This window comes from Microcebus murinus, chromosome 6 (assembly GCF_040939455.1).
Source record: "Microcebus murinus isolate Inina chromosome 6, M.murinus_Inina_mat1.0, whole genome shotgun sequence".
NCBI classification, from domain to species: Eukaryota; Metazoa; Chordata; class Mammalia; order Primates; family Cheirogaleidae; genus Microcebus; species Microcebus murinus.
In genome coordinates, this window is record NC_134109.1 from 108,464,619 (window position 1) to 108,483,452 (window position 18,834).

Here is an 18,834-nt window from a genome sequence, read left to right on the forward strand (position 1 = left end):
AATTAAAAAAGAAAAAGTTCTCTGGAAGGCAGAGCTCTCTAAGTTATCTGTGGGCAGTAACAATCAGGGAACAGATGCCCAGCGGCTCTACACCCTGAAGCACTCCTCTCATTACTTTATCCCAGGAGGGAAAACCGCAGCCCAATTCCCACAGAATACACATTACTGGCCAAGATAGCTGACACTTGCAAGGGAATATGAGCTCAGAGCCACAATAACCACCAAAAAATGACTAGCAGAAGAAGTAAAATGAACAGACTGACAGAAGAGGAATTTACCGTAGAACGATATATATCTTCAAGATATAAGGAAGGACACCATAAATATGAAGCAGGAAAACAATGACTTAAAAATAACTAGAAATGTTGAAACAAATAACTCAGTAGATAGGGTAAATGGCAGAACCTATTCAACCAAAGAATAAATCAGAGAGCTGGACGACTGAGCAGAAGACGAGCACTAACATCAACAATACCAGGAAGGGTATAGAGATAGAAAATATTTAAAAAGTTAAAAACAAAACAAAAGTGCCTGCTCCATTTAACAGGAATCTCAGAAAAAGAAAACTAAACAGAAAAGTATTTTAAGATACAATGTCTAATTATTTCTCATAATTAAATATGGGGAAGCTCAGATTGAAAGCGCCTTGGAAGCATGGTCAATTTTCCCCACAGGACGTTTGCTGAGTACTTGGGTGGCTCAGGAGGCTGGGGGAGGGGCACAGACCAACAAACTGAAAATTTCCACTCTCACAGTAGTTAGTAGACAACATCTTGCTAGAAGGAGCGGGTCTTGAGTCAAACCCACAACTGGTATCGCTCTCATATTTGCCAAATTTGAAGTTGTATTGGGAAGCTAAAGAGCTAAGTTCAAACCTGTGAAAAGCATAAATGAATTTCCCACATAGTGTTATGCTGAAGAGGTAGAAACTTAACAAGCTCTCAGTCGAACCAAAGGGAGACTTAGTCTAACAGAAATAAAACTTAATCCCAATCCAGTTCATTTTCTAATCATATTGTTGTGACTGGTCCCGTATATTGCCTGCCTAATAAGGAAAGGGCAAAACCTATCTGGGGAAAGGTATTGTCATTTTCAGTCTCAGTTTATTTAAATACAATCTCCTCTGAACAATAAAGAATTATAAGTCATATGAAGAGGCAGGATCACACATATGATCACACATTCTCAGGAGAAAAAATATAATAGAATAAGACCCACAGATAACGCACATATTGCATTTAGCAGACAAGACATTTTAAAATAACTATTACAAATATCTTAAAGATGATAATGAAAAATACAGCAAAATGGTTAAAAAGAAAACTTCAACAGAGAATTATCTATAAAAATAGAAAATGGATTTTCTGGACCTGAAAACTACAGTATCTAAAATTAAAAATTCACTGGGTGGATTTAACATCAACAGACAGGATTAGTGGACTCAAAGGTCAATATAGGCTGGGTGAAGTGGCTCACACCTGTAAACCCAGCACTTTGGGAGACCATGCGGTAGGATTGCTTGAGGTCAGGAGTTTGAGACCAGCTCTGAGCAAGAGTGAGACCCCATCTCTATAAAAAATAGAAAAATTATCCAGGCATGGTGGTGAGCACTTGTAGTCCTAGCTACTTGATAGCCTGAGGCAGGAGGATCACTTGAGCCCAAGAGTTTGAGATTGCAGTGAGCTATGATGTTGCCACAGAGAAAAAAGCCTGGAAAGAACAGAGCATATGAGACATGTGGGAAACAATCAAAGTTTGGACTTATGTGCACATGCAGTCCCAGAAGAGAGGAGAGAGAGAATGAGACCGAAGCAAAATTGGAACAGTTAATGATCAATAATTTTCTCAAACTGATAAAAGATATCAATGTACAGATTGAAGATGTGGGTGTATTTATCCCATGCAGGATAAATACAAAGAAAACCATACCTGAGCACTTCCTAGTCAAATAGCTGGAAACCAAAACTAAATAGCAAATCTTAAAAGCAGCCAGAGAACAAAAACACATTACTTTCAAAGGAGCAACAGAAGATTTGATAATGTTGCATCAAAAATTTTAGAAGCTAGAGGGGTACTGAATGACATTTTCAAGATGCTGAAAGAAAAAAGCTGCAGATCTATAATCCTGTATCTAGCAAATATACCCTTCAAAATATGAAGACCAAATGAAGATATTTTTGAGCAAACAAAACTGTAACTGAGATAGTGGGCTATTAGCAAAAGGACAGTCAAATAAACCAGTGGGATCAAATGGGAAGTCCAGAAACAGACCTCCACATATACAATCAAATGACTTTTTAAATAAAAGTGTCAAAGCAATTCAATGGGGAAAGGAAAATATCCTCAACAAATGGTGAGGGAACAATTGGATGTCCATGTGGGAAATAAAGGACCTCAATCCTACCTAACACTATACCAACTTAACAAAAACCAACTTGATGGATCATAGACCTAAACATAAGAGCTAAAATAATAATGAAGATACTAGAAGGGCTGGGAGAGTATCTTTGTGACCTCAGAGTAAGCAAAGATTATTTTCTTTTCTTTTTAAATTTCATTTTAATGGATTTAGGGGGTACAAAAGGTTTTTTGTTACATGGATGAACTGTGTAGTGGAGAAGTCTAGGTTTTTAATGCATCTATCACCTGAATAGTGTACATTGTACCTGATAGGTAATTTTTCATCCCTCCCACCCTCCGCCTTCTGAATCTCCAATGTCCATTATGTGACTATGTATGACCATGCATACCCGCCTAGAGTAAGCCAAGTTTCCTTAGGGAGGACCCAGAAAGCATCAACAACAAAAGAAAAGATGAATAAATTAGACTTAATCAAAATTAAAAACTTCTATTCATCAGAAAGCATCATCAAGAAAATAAATAGGCAAGCTACCAACTGAGGGAAAATATTCACAACACATATACCTAATGAAGGATTTGTATCTATAATATATAATGAATTCTAATAATTCAATAATAAAAAGGCAACACAATTTTTAAATGGGCAAACCCCAGATATTTTACAAAGGAAGATATATGGATGGTCAATAAGTACATGAAAAAATGCCCAAAATCATTATTCATCAGGGAAATGTACATTAAAACAACAATAAGGCACCACTACATACTTGATACAGTAGTTAAAACGGAAAAGATGTCCAACACTAACTGTTGGAGAGAGTGTGGAGCAACTAGAACTCTCATACATTGCTGATGGGAGTGTAAAATGAAGCAATCACTTTGGAAAATTAGTGAGTTTCTTAAAAAGCTAAATATACATCTATATGACCCAACAATTCTACTCCTAGAGAAATAAAAACATATGTCCACAAAAAGCCTTGTATAAGGGTGTTCATAGCAGCTTTATTCATAATAGTTCCCAAATGGAAACAACTCAGATGCCCATCGAAAGGAAAATAAATAAACTCTGGTGTATTCATACAATGAAATGCTACTAAACAATGAAAAGGAACAAACTTTTGGTGCAAATGACAACAAGGATGAGTCTCAAAAATATTATGCTGGTGAAAAAGCAGACACATCAAAGTATATTCTGCTGTGGTTTCATTGAGATGAAATTCTAGAATAGGCAAAACTAACATACAATGTTAGAAATTAGAATAATGGTTGCTTCTGGAGGGAAGAAGGAATTGGCTGCAAAAAGCACAGGTGACTTTCTGGGGGAAGGAGTGCTCTGTGTCCCGCAATAAGGAGTAACTAGTTCACGGAAGGTCTGTGAATTTCAATGCATGGAACACTTACACCTCAGTAAAAAATATGATGCTTGATGAAAGCACACAGCCTTCAAAATCACAGACAAGCCAAAGATGAACAAGATCCCACCACTATTCAACCTGGGCACTATAGTAAGACAAATAAAAAAGTGAAGAGGGAGCTTTAAGCTTTGGAAAGAAGAGGCAAAGCTGTCATTATATTCAAATGATAGGTGTGGTCATATGCACAGAAAACTCAACAGAAAGTCAGACAATGTTTTAAAAATAAATAAGCACAGTTACAATATTTAAAAAATTTAAAATTCAGTAGCATTCATCTACATCAGATATTACAAGCTAGAAAATGTAATCTAAAATGAGATACCATTCACAGTAGAAAAAAACTATATACTCTATAATGTCAAAAGATAAACTTCGGCATATTAACATTTTAATGAGTTTATTTGGGCATTCAGCAATTCACGGATCCATCAATAGCAGATTGCGAAGCAGTTCAACTCTCCACACCCCACTGAGGGGGTGTGAGGGAGAAACATTTATAAAGTGCTCAGGAATGGAAGACAAACAAAATATTTGATTGGTCAAATGGAAGTCTCTGGTTAGAAGTTAGTTGATGGTTTCTGATTGGTTAAGTTTAAGTGGTGTTTTATCGTTTATGGAGTTGGGTTTTGGTTTCTTTATGTAGGTTCTTACATTGGAGCTGTCTCAGCCTAATGGCCTCCCAATTGATTATTTTAACAATAGAAATTAATCTATCAAAGAATGTACAAGAAAAACTTAAAAACCCTTATAAAAGACAGAGATAAAAACCAGGACATATAGAGAGACATACCATGTTAAAGAATGGGAAATTTTAATATCATAAACATGTTACTTATCTTTCTAAATAATCTATATTTTTAGTAAAATTTCTATGGAAAAATTTTTAAACTTAACAAAATATTCTCAAATGTATATGGGAGAATAGAAATTCACAGGTTAAGATAACTTTGAAGGAGAGTAAAGATTCTCTACAAAGCAAAGATGGTCTGTACCAAAAAGAATTGGGGCCAGGCACTGTGGCTCATACTTGTAATCCTAGCACTTTGGGAGGCCCAGGTAGGAGGATTGCTTGAGGCCAGGAGTTTGAGACCAGCGTGGGCGATGTAGTGAGACCCCATCTCTACAAAAACATAGAAAAATTAGCTGGGCATGGTGGTATGTGCCTGTAGTCCCAGCGACTCAGGAGGCTGAGATAGGAGGATCACTTGAGCCCAGGAATTTGAGGTTGTAGTGAGCTATGATGATGCCACTGTACTCCTGCCTGGACAACAAAGTGAGATCCTATCTCAAATAATAATAATAATAATAATTGGAACAAACAAATAAACCAGTGGGACAGAAACAGTTTTCATGAATTTAAAATATGATAAAGATGGAACCATAACCAGTAGAAAAATATTAATTTTATAATTGATGATATTGAGAATATTGGCTCATTTTATGGATTACAATAAATGCCTACCTTATTCTTTAAAAAAAGGTGAACTCTAGATGTATTAAAATTTAAATGTAGAAAATAAAATATATAGTTAACAGAAGAATGTATATAATCACTCTTTGTGACCTTTAGTTGGGGGAAAGATTTTTTAAACAAAATCCAAAAAGCAAAAGCTTTCATCTGGAAGAAGCTGATGAATTGATCTACATCAACATAAAGGATTTCTGCTCAGTGAAGGACACCACTGACACAGATAAGTGATGGAGAGAAGATAATTTTAATGTTCAAAACTGATGCGGGAGTATGTTAAATCTTCTAGACTCTATAAAGAACTCTAACAATCAACAAGAAAAAGACAGGACCTCCAATAAAAACAGGCAAATTATGTGAGACGGTACAATTCCACAGATATTTCTGGCTCTTCTCCTGCATATGTGGCTATGATAAGTGGCCATGTACCCACTTGCCTGACCCCTTCAAGTTAGATGTGGGCCATATGACTTGCCTAGTCAATGAAATTTCAGTGACAAGTATCACTTCTAAGCAGAAGCTTTAAAAGCCAGTGTGCAGTTTACCACATTTTCTATTTCGTGTGGTGATTCCATTGGTCCCTGAGTGGCTAGGACAAGGGGAGCCCACTGCTGACTTGCAATGACCAAGAAATACTCCTTTGCCATGCTAAGCCATTACGACTTTATAGTTGTTTGTCACCACAGCATAAAGTAATCTGTCCTAATTGATACAGAAGTGGGGTCCTGCAACAATAATATAATCTAAAATATGTGGTGATGGCTTGTGAGCTGGTCACCAGGTGGCGAGGACACCATTATCAAGTGTTGAAAGGATGGTGAGTCATGTCATGTAATGGCAAAATACTGGAAGGTAGATCTTGTTCCTAATAAACTGTAACCCTAGGGAAAGGAAAATAGTAGTGAGCATTCATTTCTTTTGACTGCATCTGAGGTAAGTTCATAAAATAATTGGCAAGTTTCCAAGTAAGAGTGGAAGGAACACCACATAAACAGAAGCAAAAACAAAGACCATATGATCCTCTCAATAGATACAGAAAAAGCATTTGACAAAATTCAACATCCTTTTATGATTAGAACGCTTAATAAAATAGGCATAGATGGAGCTTACTTAAAAATGATACAAGCCATTTATGACAAACCCACAGCCAATATCATACTGAATGGGGAAAAATTGAAAGCATTCCCATGTAGAACTAGAACAAGACAAGGTTGCCCACTATCTCCACCTGTGTTCAACATAATGCTGGAAGTCCTTGCTATAGCAGTCAGACAAGAGAGCGGAATTAAGGGTGTCCAAATGGGAGCAGAAGAGATCAAACTCTCACTCTTTGCTGATGATATGATATTATATCTAGAAAACTCCAAGGATTCAACCAAGAGACTCCTTGAATTGATAAATGAATTCAGTAAAGCCTCAGGATACAAAATCAATACACAGAAATCAGAGGCATTCATATATGCCAATAACAGTCAAAGTGAGAACCAAATCAAAGACTCAATTCCCTTCAAAATAGCAACAAAGAAAATAGAGTACCTAGGGATATATTTAACTAAGGAGGTAAAAGACCTCTACAGGGAGAACTATGAAACACTGAAGAAGGAATAGCAGAGGATGTAAACAGGTAAAAGACCATACCATGCTCCTGGGTTGGCAGAATCAACATTGTTAAAATGTCTATTTTAACATTGTTAAATGTCTACTAACAATGTCAACATTGTTAAAATGTCTACTACCCAAAGTGATCTACAGAGTCAATGCAATCCCTATTAAAATACCATCATCATTTTTCACAGATATAGAAAAAATAATTTTATGCTTCATATGGAACCAGAGAAGATCCTGTATAGCAAAATCAATCCTAGGCAATAAAAACAAAATAGTAGGTATCAATTTACCAGACTTCAAACTATACTACAAGGCTATAGTCATTAAAACAGCTTTTTATTGGCACAAGAACAGAGATATTGACCAGTGGAACAGAACAGAGAGCTGAGATATAAAACCATCCTCATATAGCCAACTAATCTTTGACAAAGCAGACAAAAACATACACTGGGAAAAAGAATCCTTATTCAACAAATGGCACTGGGAAAACTGGATAGCCACATGTAGAAGACTGAAACAAGACCCACACCTTTCACCACTCACAAAAATCAACTCATGCTGGGTAACAGACTTGAACCTTAGGTGTGAAATGATTAGAATTCTAGAGGAAAATGTTGGAAATACTCTTCTAGACATTGGCCTAGGCAAAGAAGTTATGAAGAAGACCCCAAAGGCAATCACAACAGCAACAAAAATAAACAGATGGGACCTGATCAAATTAAAAAGCTTCTGCACAGCCAAAGAAACTGTCAAGAGAACAAACAGACAACCCACAGAATGGGAGAAAAAATTTTTGCAAGCTACACATCTGATAAAGAGCTGATAACCAGAATCTATTTAGAACTCAGGAAAATCAGCAAGAAAAAAATCAAACAACCCTATCAAAAAATGGGCAAAGGACATGAACAGAAACTTCTCAAAAGAAGACAGAATAATGGCCAACAAACATATGAAAAAATGTTCAACATCTCTAATCATCTGGGAAATGCAAATCAAAACCACAATGAGATATCACTTAACTCCAGTGAGAATGGCCTTTATCAAAAAGTCCCCAATCAACAAATGCTGGCATGGATGCGGAGAGAGAGGAACATCCTACGCTGCTGGTGGGACTGCAAACTAGTTCAATGTTTGTGGAAAGCAATATGGAGATAACTCAAAGTGATACAAGTAGATCTACCGTTTGACCCAGCAATTCCACTACTGAGCATCTACCTAAAAGATCAAAAGTCACTTTATCGGCTGGGCGCGGTGGCTCACGCTTGTAATCCTAGCACTCTGGGAGGCCGAGGTGGGGGGATTGCTCAAGGTCAGGAGTTCAAAACCAGCCTGAGCGAGACCCCATCTCTACTATAAAAATAGAAAGAAATTAATTGGCCAACTAATATATATAGATATAAAAAATTAGCCAGGCATGGTGGCTCGTGCCTGTAGTCCCAGCAACTCGGGAGGCTGAGGCAGTAGGATTGCTTAAGCCCAGGAGTTTGAGGTTGCTGTGAGCTAGGCTGACGCCACGGCACTCACTCTAGCCTGGACAACAAAGCGAGACTCTGTCTCAAAAAAAAAAAAAAAAAAAGTCACTTTATCAAAAAGACACCTGCACTCGAATGTTTATAGCAGCACAATTCACAATTGCAAAGCTGTGGAAACAACCCAACCGCTCATTAATTCATGAGTGGATTAATGTGGTATATGTATACCATGTAATACTACTTAGCTTTAAGAAACAATGGTGATATAGCACCTCTTGTATATTCCTGGATACAGTTGGAACCCATTCTACTAAGTGAAGTATCTCAAGAATGGAAAAACCAGCACCACATGTACTCACCAGCAAATTGGTATTAACTGATCAACACCTAAGTGGACATATAGGAGTAACATTTATCGGGTGTGGGGAGGACGGGAGGGGTATATACAACCACAACGAGTAAGATGTGCAACATTTGGGGGATGGGCACGCTTGAAGCTCTTACTCTGGGGGGGAGGGGCATGGGCAATATATGTAACTTTAAACACTTATACCCCCATAATACGCTAAAATAAAAATAAATAAATACATACATACATAAATAAATAAAAGGATCACTGTAGCTGCTGGGTAGAAAGTTAACCAGAGAGAATAAAAGTGGAAGGAAAGAGACTAATTAGGAGGCCACTGCAATACAGGCACGTGATGGGATGGAGATGGCTTGGGTAGAGCGGTAGCAGTGTGTACTGGGAGAGGCTGCCCTCATTCTGGATAGATTTTGAAGGTAGAGCCAGTAGGGTTGCTGGTGCGGGTTTTGCACAAGAGAAAAATCAGGATGGTTGCGAGGTTTTTGGCCTGAGCTAATGGAAGAATGGAGTTGCCATCATCTGAGGTGGAGAAGACTGCAGGATAAATGGTTTGTTGTTTTGTTTTTTGGCAGTGGGTCAGGGAGGATGAAAGCATGGGTTTGATTCAGTGCAAGTTAAGTGGAGACGTCAAATAGGCAGTTGGATATGGAGAATGCAAGGATACAGTCCAAGCTGGAGATTTGAATTAGAGAGTTCTAAGCACACAGATGGTATTTAAAGCCACTGGACTGAATACAATGACCATGGGAGTAGTTATAGACCCAGAAGAAAAGAGTCTGAGTAGTAAGTCCTGGGTTCCTAAAAGTAAGGCTAGCTCCCACTAGGTTTACTAGGTTAAGGAATCCTTTGCTTGATTTAAGTATATTTAAATAAATATACTTTTACATTTACTTTTATATGTCAAAAGAGGCAAAGGGAATTTTTCTGTTTCACCATGAACTCATAATTTCTGCCCTGAGAAAAGTACTAAGAGGGTATTCCGTTGCATGCATATGCCACATTTTGCTCATTCATTCATCTGTAGATAGATACTTGGATTGCTTCCACATTTTGGCTATTGTGAATAATGCTACTATGAACACAGTGTACAAATATCTCTTTGAGACTCTGCTTTCTATTCTTTGGGGGATATACCCATAGGTGGAATTGCCAAATCATATGATAATTCTAGTTTTAATTTTTTGAGGAACCACCATGAGGGTTTCCATAACTCAAGGCTGCTCCTTTAACAAGCTTTCCCCAAAGTGCCAACCAGTGAGTTTCCCTTCCATCTCATTGGCTCCCCTAGGTCACATGACTGCATCTAGCTGCAAGGGAGTCTGAGAACCAATGTATTTTCAACCAAGCATAGAACTTCTTAAGACAAAAGCTATACTCTGTTGGTAAGGAAGAAGAGGAGAATGAACTTTAGGGGACAACTAGCAGCCCAAGGGCAAATGAGAACTGTGGAGAGCTTCGAGCAGCTGGGGAACATTGTAGGAAGATTTGTATTTTAGAAAAAAATATCTCTCTGGAAGCTATTGACGGAGGAGTTATAGTCAGGAGAATCAGTTAATCCAGTGAGGAGGAATGGGGGCCCAGATGACAATGGGGTGGCAGTAGGGTATCCAGGGAAGGGATGGATTCCAAAGATATTCTAGAGCATCCCTTTGTGCCTGTCTGAATGGTGGCAGTGAGGGGGAGGAAAAAGTGTAGGATGAGTCCAGGTTCTGCACTTGGTCCTTCCTGTATATGTAGGTGGAGAAATAAGGTTTTGGAGGTCAGATAATAGTTCACTTTTTCACATGTTTAGTTTGAGGAGCCTGCAGGATGGTAGGTAGAAAAAAGTGGGGGAAGGCTTGTCCTAGTCTAGATCTTTTTGAATTGCTTTGTGACCTCCTTGGGGAACCTGAGGCAAAATTGAAGATAGATTATTCTGAGCCATCCACTTCTCCTGTGTAGCACAGGAGGCAGGTGGGAAGTGTTGCCAGGGAGGCTATTGTCCAGAAAGAATGCATGAAGACAACCCTCCATCCTGAATTTTTCTGCTTCAGATGGGGACCTCTGTAAAGCACTCCCATTCCCAAAGTCCCAGGGACAGACAGACAAATATACTGTGAACCAAGGAGACTCTGCTGTGCTGGGATGGTCATTCTAGATGTCTGTGTCTTGGCTAAGCGTCTGAGTCCCGCTGAGCTGGCCCTATAGACATCCCATCTATGCCCTGCCCAAGCTGTTTCCCCTTCTTCGAGGATCAGATCCCCCTCAATCCACTGCTTCCAGGAATGAGAGCCAACACCTGTTTCCTTTCCTCCTGACCTGTGCTCTTGAGCAATTATGATAAAGTCTCTCCCCACTCCCCACTATACACTGCCCTGTGCTGTCCCTTCACTGTCCATCATGGCTTCCCTGCCTGCAGACTATAAATCCGCTGGGATAGGACTTGTCACCACTGTAGGGCACAAAGCACATGACTGACTCTTGATGAAGGGAAGGAAAGTAAGTTCCTCTAGATCTGTTCAGTGCCACCTACAGCCTCCTACGTGAGTCCTGCTGCAAGGGTCCTGGCTTCCCCAGCCCAGGGACACCTCTCCCTGGGATGTTTCTTCCCCAGGTTGCTGGGCCAAGTGGGGGCTACTCATCCTGAGACTTGTGTGGCTAGACCCAGACTGGACAAGGCTGGACAGGGCCTGACAGGGCAGAGGGGAGCAGCGTAGATTGGTCCAGAGGTCCCTGGAGGTCATTAGGAACCAGACAGCTGGCTTCTTTGCTGCCATCCATAGGAGCAGTTAGCAATCACACAGATACAGTGGCTAGCAAACACACTCAGAAACACACATGCATGTAGACTCGAGGTTGCTTGCATGTGTTCACAAATATCCACACCCATGCACCACCACCCCTACACACACACACCACACACACATTTAAGTTTGACTACAGCACTTAAATTTAAGGGGACAAATCCTGGTTCCTCTCCTAATAGCTACGTGTCCTCAGATAAATTACTTAATCTCTTTGCGTCTTAATTTATCTGTAAAAATGAGGATAATAATGGCATACTCTTCAATAAATTGTGAAGATTAAATGAGAGTAAAATGGAAAAGAGCTTAAAACAGTGGCAACACGTGCAGAGACACACGTGTATTCATACATATTCCCCAAGTCTTCTCCAGTACTGCTGCTGTCACTTGCTGGTGAGCCTGGCGCAGCACGAGGTTGAAGTCCCTTCATCCCTCCGAGTCTGAGTTTTCTCGTCTGTAAAATGGTAATAATATTATCTACCTGGTGGAGGTGTTGTGAAGATCTAAAGAGGCCCAGCATAGAAAGCTCCTGGCCTAGACTCCAGCCCCAGAGGCCTCCCTTCATTTTAGCTGCTGCCGCCTACCCGCCCCTCCCCCGCCCCATGATGAAGAACTGATCCACAAGCAGGTGCAGCAGGGCATGCACCAAGGCAAAATCGGGACAGGCCAGACCCCCATCTCCTCCCAGGCTGGAGCTGGGCCCTGTGAGGACAGAGTCCAAGGGCTCCAGGCGTCAGGCCTGCTCCCCCTCTGGGAGCCTGGGCTGGCCCACAGCCTGGCCTGGGGCTGGGGGCAGGGCCGGCCGGGTGGCCGTGGGTGGAAGGAAAAGAGGAAAACCAACTCTGTGGAAATTGCCCTGTGGTTGGCTCAGGCGCCCACGACGCTGTATTTATAGAGAGTTCCCAGCGGCTCTCAATTCCTCGCAGTCGAGTTAACCCTTTCTAGGCTGCGGTTCCAGCCGGGTGTCTGGGGAGAACACAGGACTGGGGTTGGACAGCCGGATTCGAGCCCTGCTCCGCCGCCAGCAGTCTGGAGGGTGGGAGTGATCGATGACCATTCACCTGTCCCCTCTTGCGGAAAAGAAAGGCTGGCTCTCGGCAGCACGCGAGCGGGGTGGGGGATGGGCCGCGAGTAACCAGCGCCCCTCCCGGAGCTCCGGGTTTCCCGGCCTGGGTCCGGCCTGGGGGCGGGCGGGGACGGGCCCGGTGCCCTGCCAGCGGGCGGGCTCAGGCCTTAGCCCCCAGCCGCCGCGGCGGGGCCAATCCGCCTCGGGGGCGCACCGGGCCGCCGCCTTCCGGGCCGCGGCGTTCTCCAGCCCGCCCCGCCCCTCGGGCTCCCGGCCGCCCCCGGCCCCCATTCGGGCTCGGCCTCGCTCGCCGCGGCCCGAGCCCCGGAGTCGGCGCGCGGTGAGTGCTTGCGTGGCGCGGGCGGGGCGGCCTTTGTCTGCGGCCAGGCCGGGCCGAGGAGCCGCGAGGCCGAACGGCGCTCCCGCCGCGGGCTGCTGGAGCCGGGCCCTCCGCAGCCGCGTCCGCGTCCCGGCCGGCCGCGGCGCACGTGAGCACGGGGGCGCGGGGCGGCCGCTGGGGCTCCGGCCCGGAGGAGCGGGGCGCCCGCACCGCCCGCCCGCAGCGCAGCCTCCGCTTCCCGGGCTGGGCGGGGGCTGCGGCTCCGTCCGCCCTGCAGACCCCGGCGGGCGCCGGCGGGCCCTGGGTGCGAGAGAGCGCTCGCGGAGGCCCCGGTGCGGAGCGGGGTGGGGGCGGGTCTGCCGCTGTGGGGGCGACTGTGAAGCCTAGCGAGGCAGGAGCCGGGGCTAGGAGGGACAGGGTCCCCCAGGAGGAGGACGCGCGCACCGCCAGCCCTGAGCAGGGCGCTGCGGGGAGGGCAGGGGAGGGGAGGGCGAGAGGCCAGGTGGGTGCGCCCTGCCTGGCCCAGAGGGACGCAGGAGCGGTCGGCCGGGGCGTCCGCAGGCAGCAGTGAGCGTGCTGGGGACAGATTCTGGGGAGGGTGGTTAGGGTGGGGAGGCCGACCGAGGCCCAAGAAAATTAGAGGGTGAGGAGGCAGCCAGGATGGGGAGGTGGTGGGAGAGGAGGTGGGAGACGGAGTGGGGAGGTAGGAGCCAGGGTGGGGCACACTAGAGGGGAGGGAATTGAATCCCGGGGCTGCAGGCCCTCAGTCATTACTGTTTAGCTAGCAAATTGGCAGGTTTGGGAGCCTAAGGCAGGGGTTTTATTTCTAAGCCAAACCTGCCCTAATGAGAAATTCGTGATGGATGACTCAGATATGGAATCTGTCGCGGGGGGAAAGCACTGGGCAAATAGTAAAAGCAAAGATTTGTGTGTGGGGGGGGAGGGGTTGACTTAATTGAGAAAAACTATTTACCTTCAAACTGGATGTGGATAATTGTAAATGAGTCTGATCTCTTCATTAAATTAAGGCCCCAGGTCCTTTTCTTACAAGCATATCTTTAGCAGTTAGTTTCTATATTAGAAAGTAATGAAGCTGTTTTGTCTTTAAGAGAGTTCTTTATTTAGTTCAGCGCCTCTCTAATTCCCTGTGGCCTCCCAGAAATCCCTAGGAAATCTGATTCTGGGCAGCCTTCCTTCTAGTCTGGGGGCCTGCAAATAGGAGGGGCACTTTTGGAGGCTGAGGGGAATTAGTCTAAACTTGAAATTGAAGTCTAAACCTGTCCAGTGGGTTGGGCTGATCCACGCCGGCGCAGGGGTGGAGGGCCGTGGGGCTGTGGGGTGTGAAGGGGTGACTATTTCCAGCTGGTTTGGAAACTGGAAGTATTTGGGGTGCGTAGGTTTCTCTGGAGTTCCCGGGCTTTAGCACTATCCTTGGGTTAACTGTTGACCATGGAAATTTACATATATCACAGTCAGCTTAGCAGAATGTCCCCATGTGAATGACATTTTCCTTCATGACTTCGAATCAGCCCTATGAACATCAGTTTTTGCACTGAGGGGTCACATGGCACAGAGACTCTTGAGGGACAGAGCTTTGCCTTGCGTTAAGTGGCCTCAGGGATGCTTTCATGGTCCCGTGGCTGACCTTTAGAGTTCTTCTGAGACCTCTGGGCATGGCTGCTGGTTTCTCCTGCCTGCGGTAAGCTTTTCAGTTTACTCTGGACTCCTGTGCTGCAAGGAGTCAGACCCTGCAGCTGGTCGGAGGTGAGAAACCTGGGCGATGCGAGCCTCTGGTGGGAAGGGGTGTTGATGTTTGTTTGAGCACCCAGTTTTCCTCTCTGTCCCCATCCCTGTTCAGCTCTGCCCCAGCACCCAATGGAAGTAGGTTGGCCGAATGTCTCAGGTGCTCAGATAGCTGACTGCTGGGTTGGGTGCCTGAATGTTTATGGAAAGGACAGTTACAGAAGTGTTGTCCCTTCACAGCCGTCCTCTGGGGAGTCTCTGTCCTATTCTGGTGAGGTTGACTTCTGAACCTTTCTGTGGAACCCTCCCATCCTGAAACTTTCACCTTCTCTGGAGTAGGGAATCTTCATTCTTTGCAGTAGGATTTGGGTTTGACACAGAACTAGGTGACACTGTTTGGGGTTAGAGATGCAGTGCTGTGGGGCGCGGTGTTAACGCCATTGCAAGATGGCGCCGACTTCCTGGTCACACCCATACCACAAGACTGATAAACAGGGTGAACCGTGCAGGTGTAGGGGCTTTTTCCTGTCTCTCATCAAGTATGCTAATGAGGGCTCTTGCGTGAGCCAATCAGATTCTGCCTAATGTACTTAGTGCCTATATAAGCCCGCTCCGAGAGCTCCTCGGGGTCTTCCGCTTTAGTCACCTTCAGATTCCCCAATAAAGCGCTGTCAGAAGAACTCCGGTTGCCGCGTCTTCCTTGCTGGCGAGGCGGGCGCGACACAGTGCGATTAGAGAGCTGTGAGTTGGGGTTCTACAGCACACAGAGAGACTCCTAGAAAGTATTATAGAACAAATGTCTGGCCTGTCGTGGATGGTTCTTGGTTGGTCATACGGGGTTTGGGCTGTGTGCAGAAAAATGACCAAATCCAAGCAGCTTCCGAGATTATGACCACATGGGGCCACTGAGCTGTGGATCTGAGTCATGGGGTCAGGGGAAGAGGAAAAAATGGCAGGGAGGATGATGTCACTGCCCATAAACTTATCCTCTGAGTGGGTGGTGACTTCTCATTGCTGTCCTTTTCCCACATCCCCAGGGCGGGAGTGATAGGGAAGTCCATTAGCAAAAGGAGAAGGGTACAGACAGGGCATGGGGGAAGGGGAAAGGAGTGAGGACTGGTCCATGTGATCTTTGAGAAATATCCTTTAGTCTGTTGGCTCAGAATGGACCCCACACCTGGGAGAGGGCCACATGCAGTATTATGCAGCCCTTGCCTGCCGCCCCGTTCTGCCACCCTGCAGCGTGCCTGATAGGAGCGCGGGGCTTTTGGTTTTGGGGGTAGGCCTGTGCTGGATGCTTCATAGACATCGTGTCATTGAATCGTCATAGTCCTATGAGATAGAGAGTCCTCAGTACCACTGTGCAGATGGGGAAACTGAGATCTAGAAAGGGCAAGTCACAGCCAAAGACGCAGGCGGGCAAACCGTGGAGCCGGGCTGTTGTCTGCCTCCAGAACTGGCTCTCTCTGCCACTCTGGAGGCAGGGGCAGGTTTTACTTGTCATTCTAGAACCTGATTAAAGCATGCTAAGGGTCCCCACAGGGAGGCAGAAGGACTCTGGGGAGCTGGGGAGAGGGCAGGCCTCACCTGGGTGACCCTGAGACCAGTGGTCTTCACAGAGCGATTGCGGCCTTTGCCAAGAGTTCTTGCCCTTCCTTACACTGGTGCCTCCGGGGTCCCTCCAGATCTGGCCAGTGCTCCTGGCCAGCTGCCCCCATTCTCCATCATTCTCTTTGTGGACCGGAGAATGGAGGCCTTGTCCGCACCTCCGGTGTGGCGGGCGTTGGCCTTCCCTGGGCAGAGGGGGTGTGGGTGTCGGAGGGAATCCACAGGAACTGAGGCGAGAAGCGTTCTTTCTTGGCAGCCTTGGAACAGGGAGAGATACTATGTCTAGGAGGCAGGGGTTCCAGGTCACCCTAAAATTAATGCAGGCTCCTAGGAGCGCGCCCCACGCGGGAGACACTGGAATGTGTGTTTGTGGGGGAGGCCATGTGCTGGGCGGCACGGTTCCGGCAGGACTGGAGCCCAGGGTGCTGGAGCTGTCACCTGGCCTCTGGGAAGGGGAAAGAGGAGATGACCCCTGGAATGAGCCAGACCCAGTGGTGGAGTCGAGTTGTGCAGTTGCTGCTTTGGAGCTGGGGGGCGGGCGCGGCTCTGGGTGGAAAGAGGGGCACAGAGAGTACTGGTCCGTGAGACCAGTGTATGGCCTCACAGAGGAACTCTGAGCCAGGGAGAGTGGGTGGGGGGAAATGGGAGGCCAGTGCAGAGGGGCCCAGGGGGCCTCGTCCCCATGCCTATGGCAGTAATAACGTTTTGGTGCTAGGCCCTTTCCTTTCTCTCTCTGCTGTCTTATTTTATTCTTACAGTAGCCCTGTGGGGTTGGGATTGTCACCCCCGTTTTGGAGATGTCTTAAACAGGTTACGTCATTTACACTTGGTCACATGTTTAGCAAGACTTCTGTGTCAGAATTTGAACCCAGGACTGCCTGCTCCTAGCCCATGCTGTGCCCTGGCAGGCAAGGTGGCCTGGGAGTTCCATGTAACAGTGGAGGGATCCAGGCCTGGGGGTGCTCATCAGCTGGCTCTTAGCATCTCTGCTGGTGACTAAGGACTTGAACAGCCAGCCTCACCTGTGTGGCTCAGATTCCCATCTGTACCATGGGCGTGGGGATTGGGACTGGACCAGCGGAGCTCCAAGAGGCCTACAAGCTCTGAGGACTGGCGGAGGCTGCTACACTCCGGAGAGAGAATCCCTGGGAGAGCCAGAGGGGTCTGGCGCGTAGGTGAGTGGGGCTGGCAGAGTTGCTCTGCTAGGTTAGGGTAGAAACCTAAAGGATTTGCAGGCAGGGAGGCGTTTAGGCAGAACTTGTCTAGAGAAAATGTGCTCTTCCTTCTGGAAAAGCTTGCGGAAAAGATGGGATTTAGGGACACATTTAGGTGGATGCTGGACAACAGAGGGTGAGCGAAGGCAGATGTGTACACCATGGGCTGCCAGTGATGACCTGAGGTCTGCCTCTGATCTGGTCTCGTGGGCTCTCATCCCTTCCCTTCCTGCCTCCATTCTCCTCGTTGCCATCCATTCTTCTTGCTGACCTCCTCTGAGCTCATCATAACTTTCACTTTTTTCAGGGCTCTGTGCCCCCCAGGGATGTGTGTGTATGCACGTGCACATGTATGTGCACCCATGTGCATGTACAGGTCGGCTTCTCAGACTGCACACGTCTCCAGTTCCAAGCAGAACTTGGCCCCACTCTGCTGGGCCGGCCCTGATGACACACTACTGTCCTGACTCACACAGAAATCACTTGGAGAGGAAGAATTGATTTCTTCTCTGGGGTGGGATCACGGGCTTGGGGAGTAGTGCCCAGCGCACAGTCTGGAACACAAAAGACTGACTCAGATTATCAGGAAAAAGAAAGGCCGCTCCCAGGGAACTCTGGAGACCTCTCATCTCTCTCCCCAGCCCCTCCCCTATTTATAGAGCTCCTAGTATTAATTAGGTCAGTTTAGATAATTTTACTCAGTTGAGTCCTATAATCATCTTGTGAAGGTAGGTTTTATAATCCCCATTTTATAAATGTGCAAACTGAGACTCAGAGAGGATATTTCCCTAAAGTCACATGACTAGGAAGTGGCAGAGTCTAGATTTGAACCTGTCTCTTCAATTCCAAAGTCATCTTAAACACTGGGGCTCACTTCCTCCATGAAGCCACTTGTGATTTCACTAGCCCAACATGTGATATGGTCATAGTGTGGGGTGGTGGCCAGGGCCCTTCTTTGACGTTTGAAGCGACAAAGACCTGGAGAGGGAAGGGCTTTGCTCTAGAGAGCCTCGCAAGTAGTAACAGAGCCTGGTCTAAAATCCACGTAGATCTTTGATGTTGCTGTTTTCCTTTTTTCTTTTGTTAATTGCAAAAGAATTACAGGTTCATTGTCAAAAACAGAAGTATATCAATTAGAAGTTGGTGGTAGACTCTTGCCCTCATTCCCACATTCCAGGGTTGGGTTCACTGTCAGGCTTCCAGGTCCTTTTCCCATACACAAATATCTATCTATCCCTCCATCTTTCTGTTTCTCTAAACACACTTGCACTCATTCATTTATTCATTCATCCATTCACTCAGCAGTGCACTGAGCACCTATTATATGTCAAGCCTGTGTTAGAATTAAAGATGCAGTAGTTAAGTAAAGCAGATGTGGTTTCTGCTTGG

General features: G+C 45.6%; 1 protein-coding gene across 3 annotated transcripts in view; it reads left to right on the top strand.

Annotated features, from left to right (window-relative positions):
• Window positions 1-12,430: 12,430 nt before the first annotated feature.
• CD276 (CD276 molecule) overlaps window positions 12,431-18,834 on the top strand; it is a 28,124-nt gene continuing 21,720 nt past the window's right edge. Inside the window, exon 1 of one of the 3 annotated variants that reach the window (XM_076004541.1) lies at window positions 12,431-12,880. The gene's annotated coding sequence lies outside the window, so the exon portion shown is untranslated. Of the gene's footprint in view, window positions 12,881-14,258; window positions 17,407-18,834 lie in introns of those variants that run through there. The other 2 variants (XM_020286077.2, XM_020286076.2) reach the window with 2 other exon arrangements.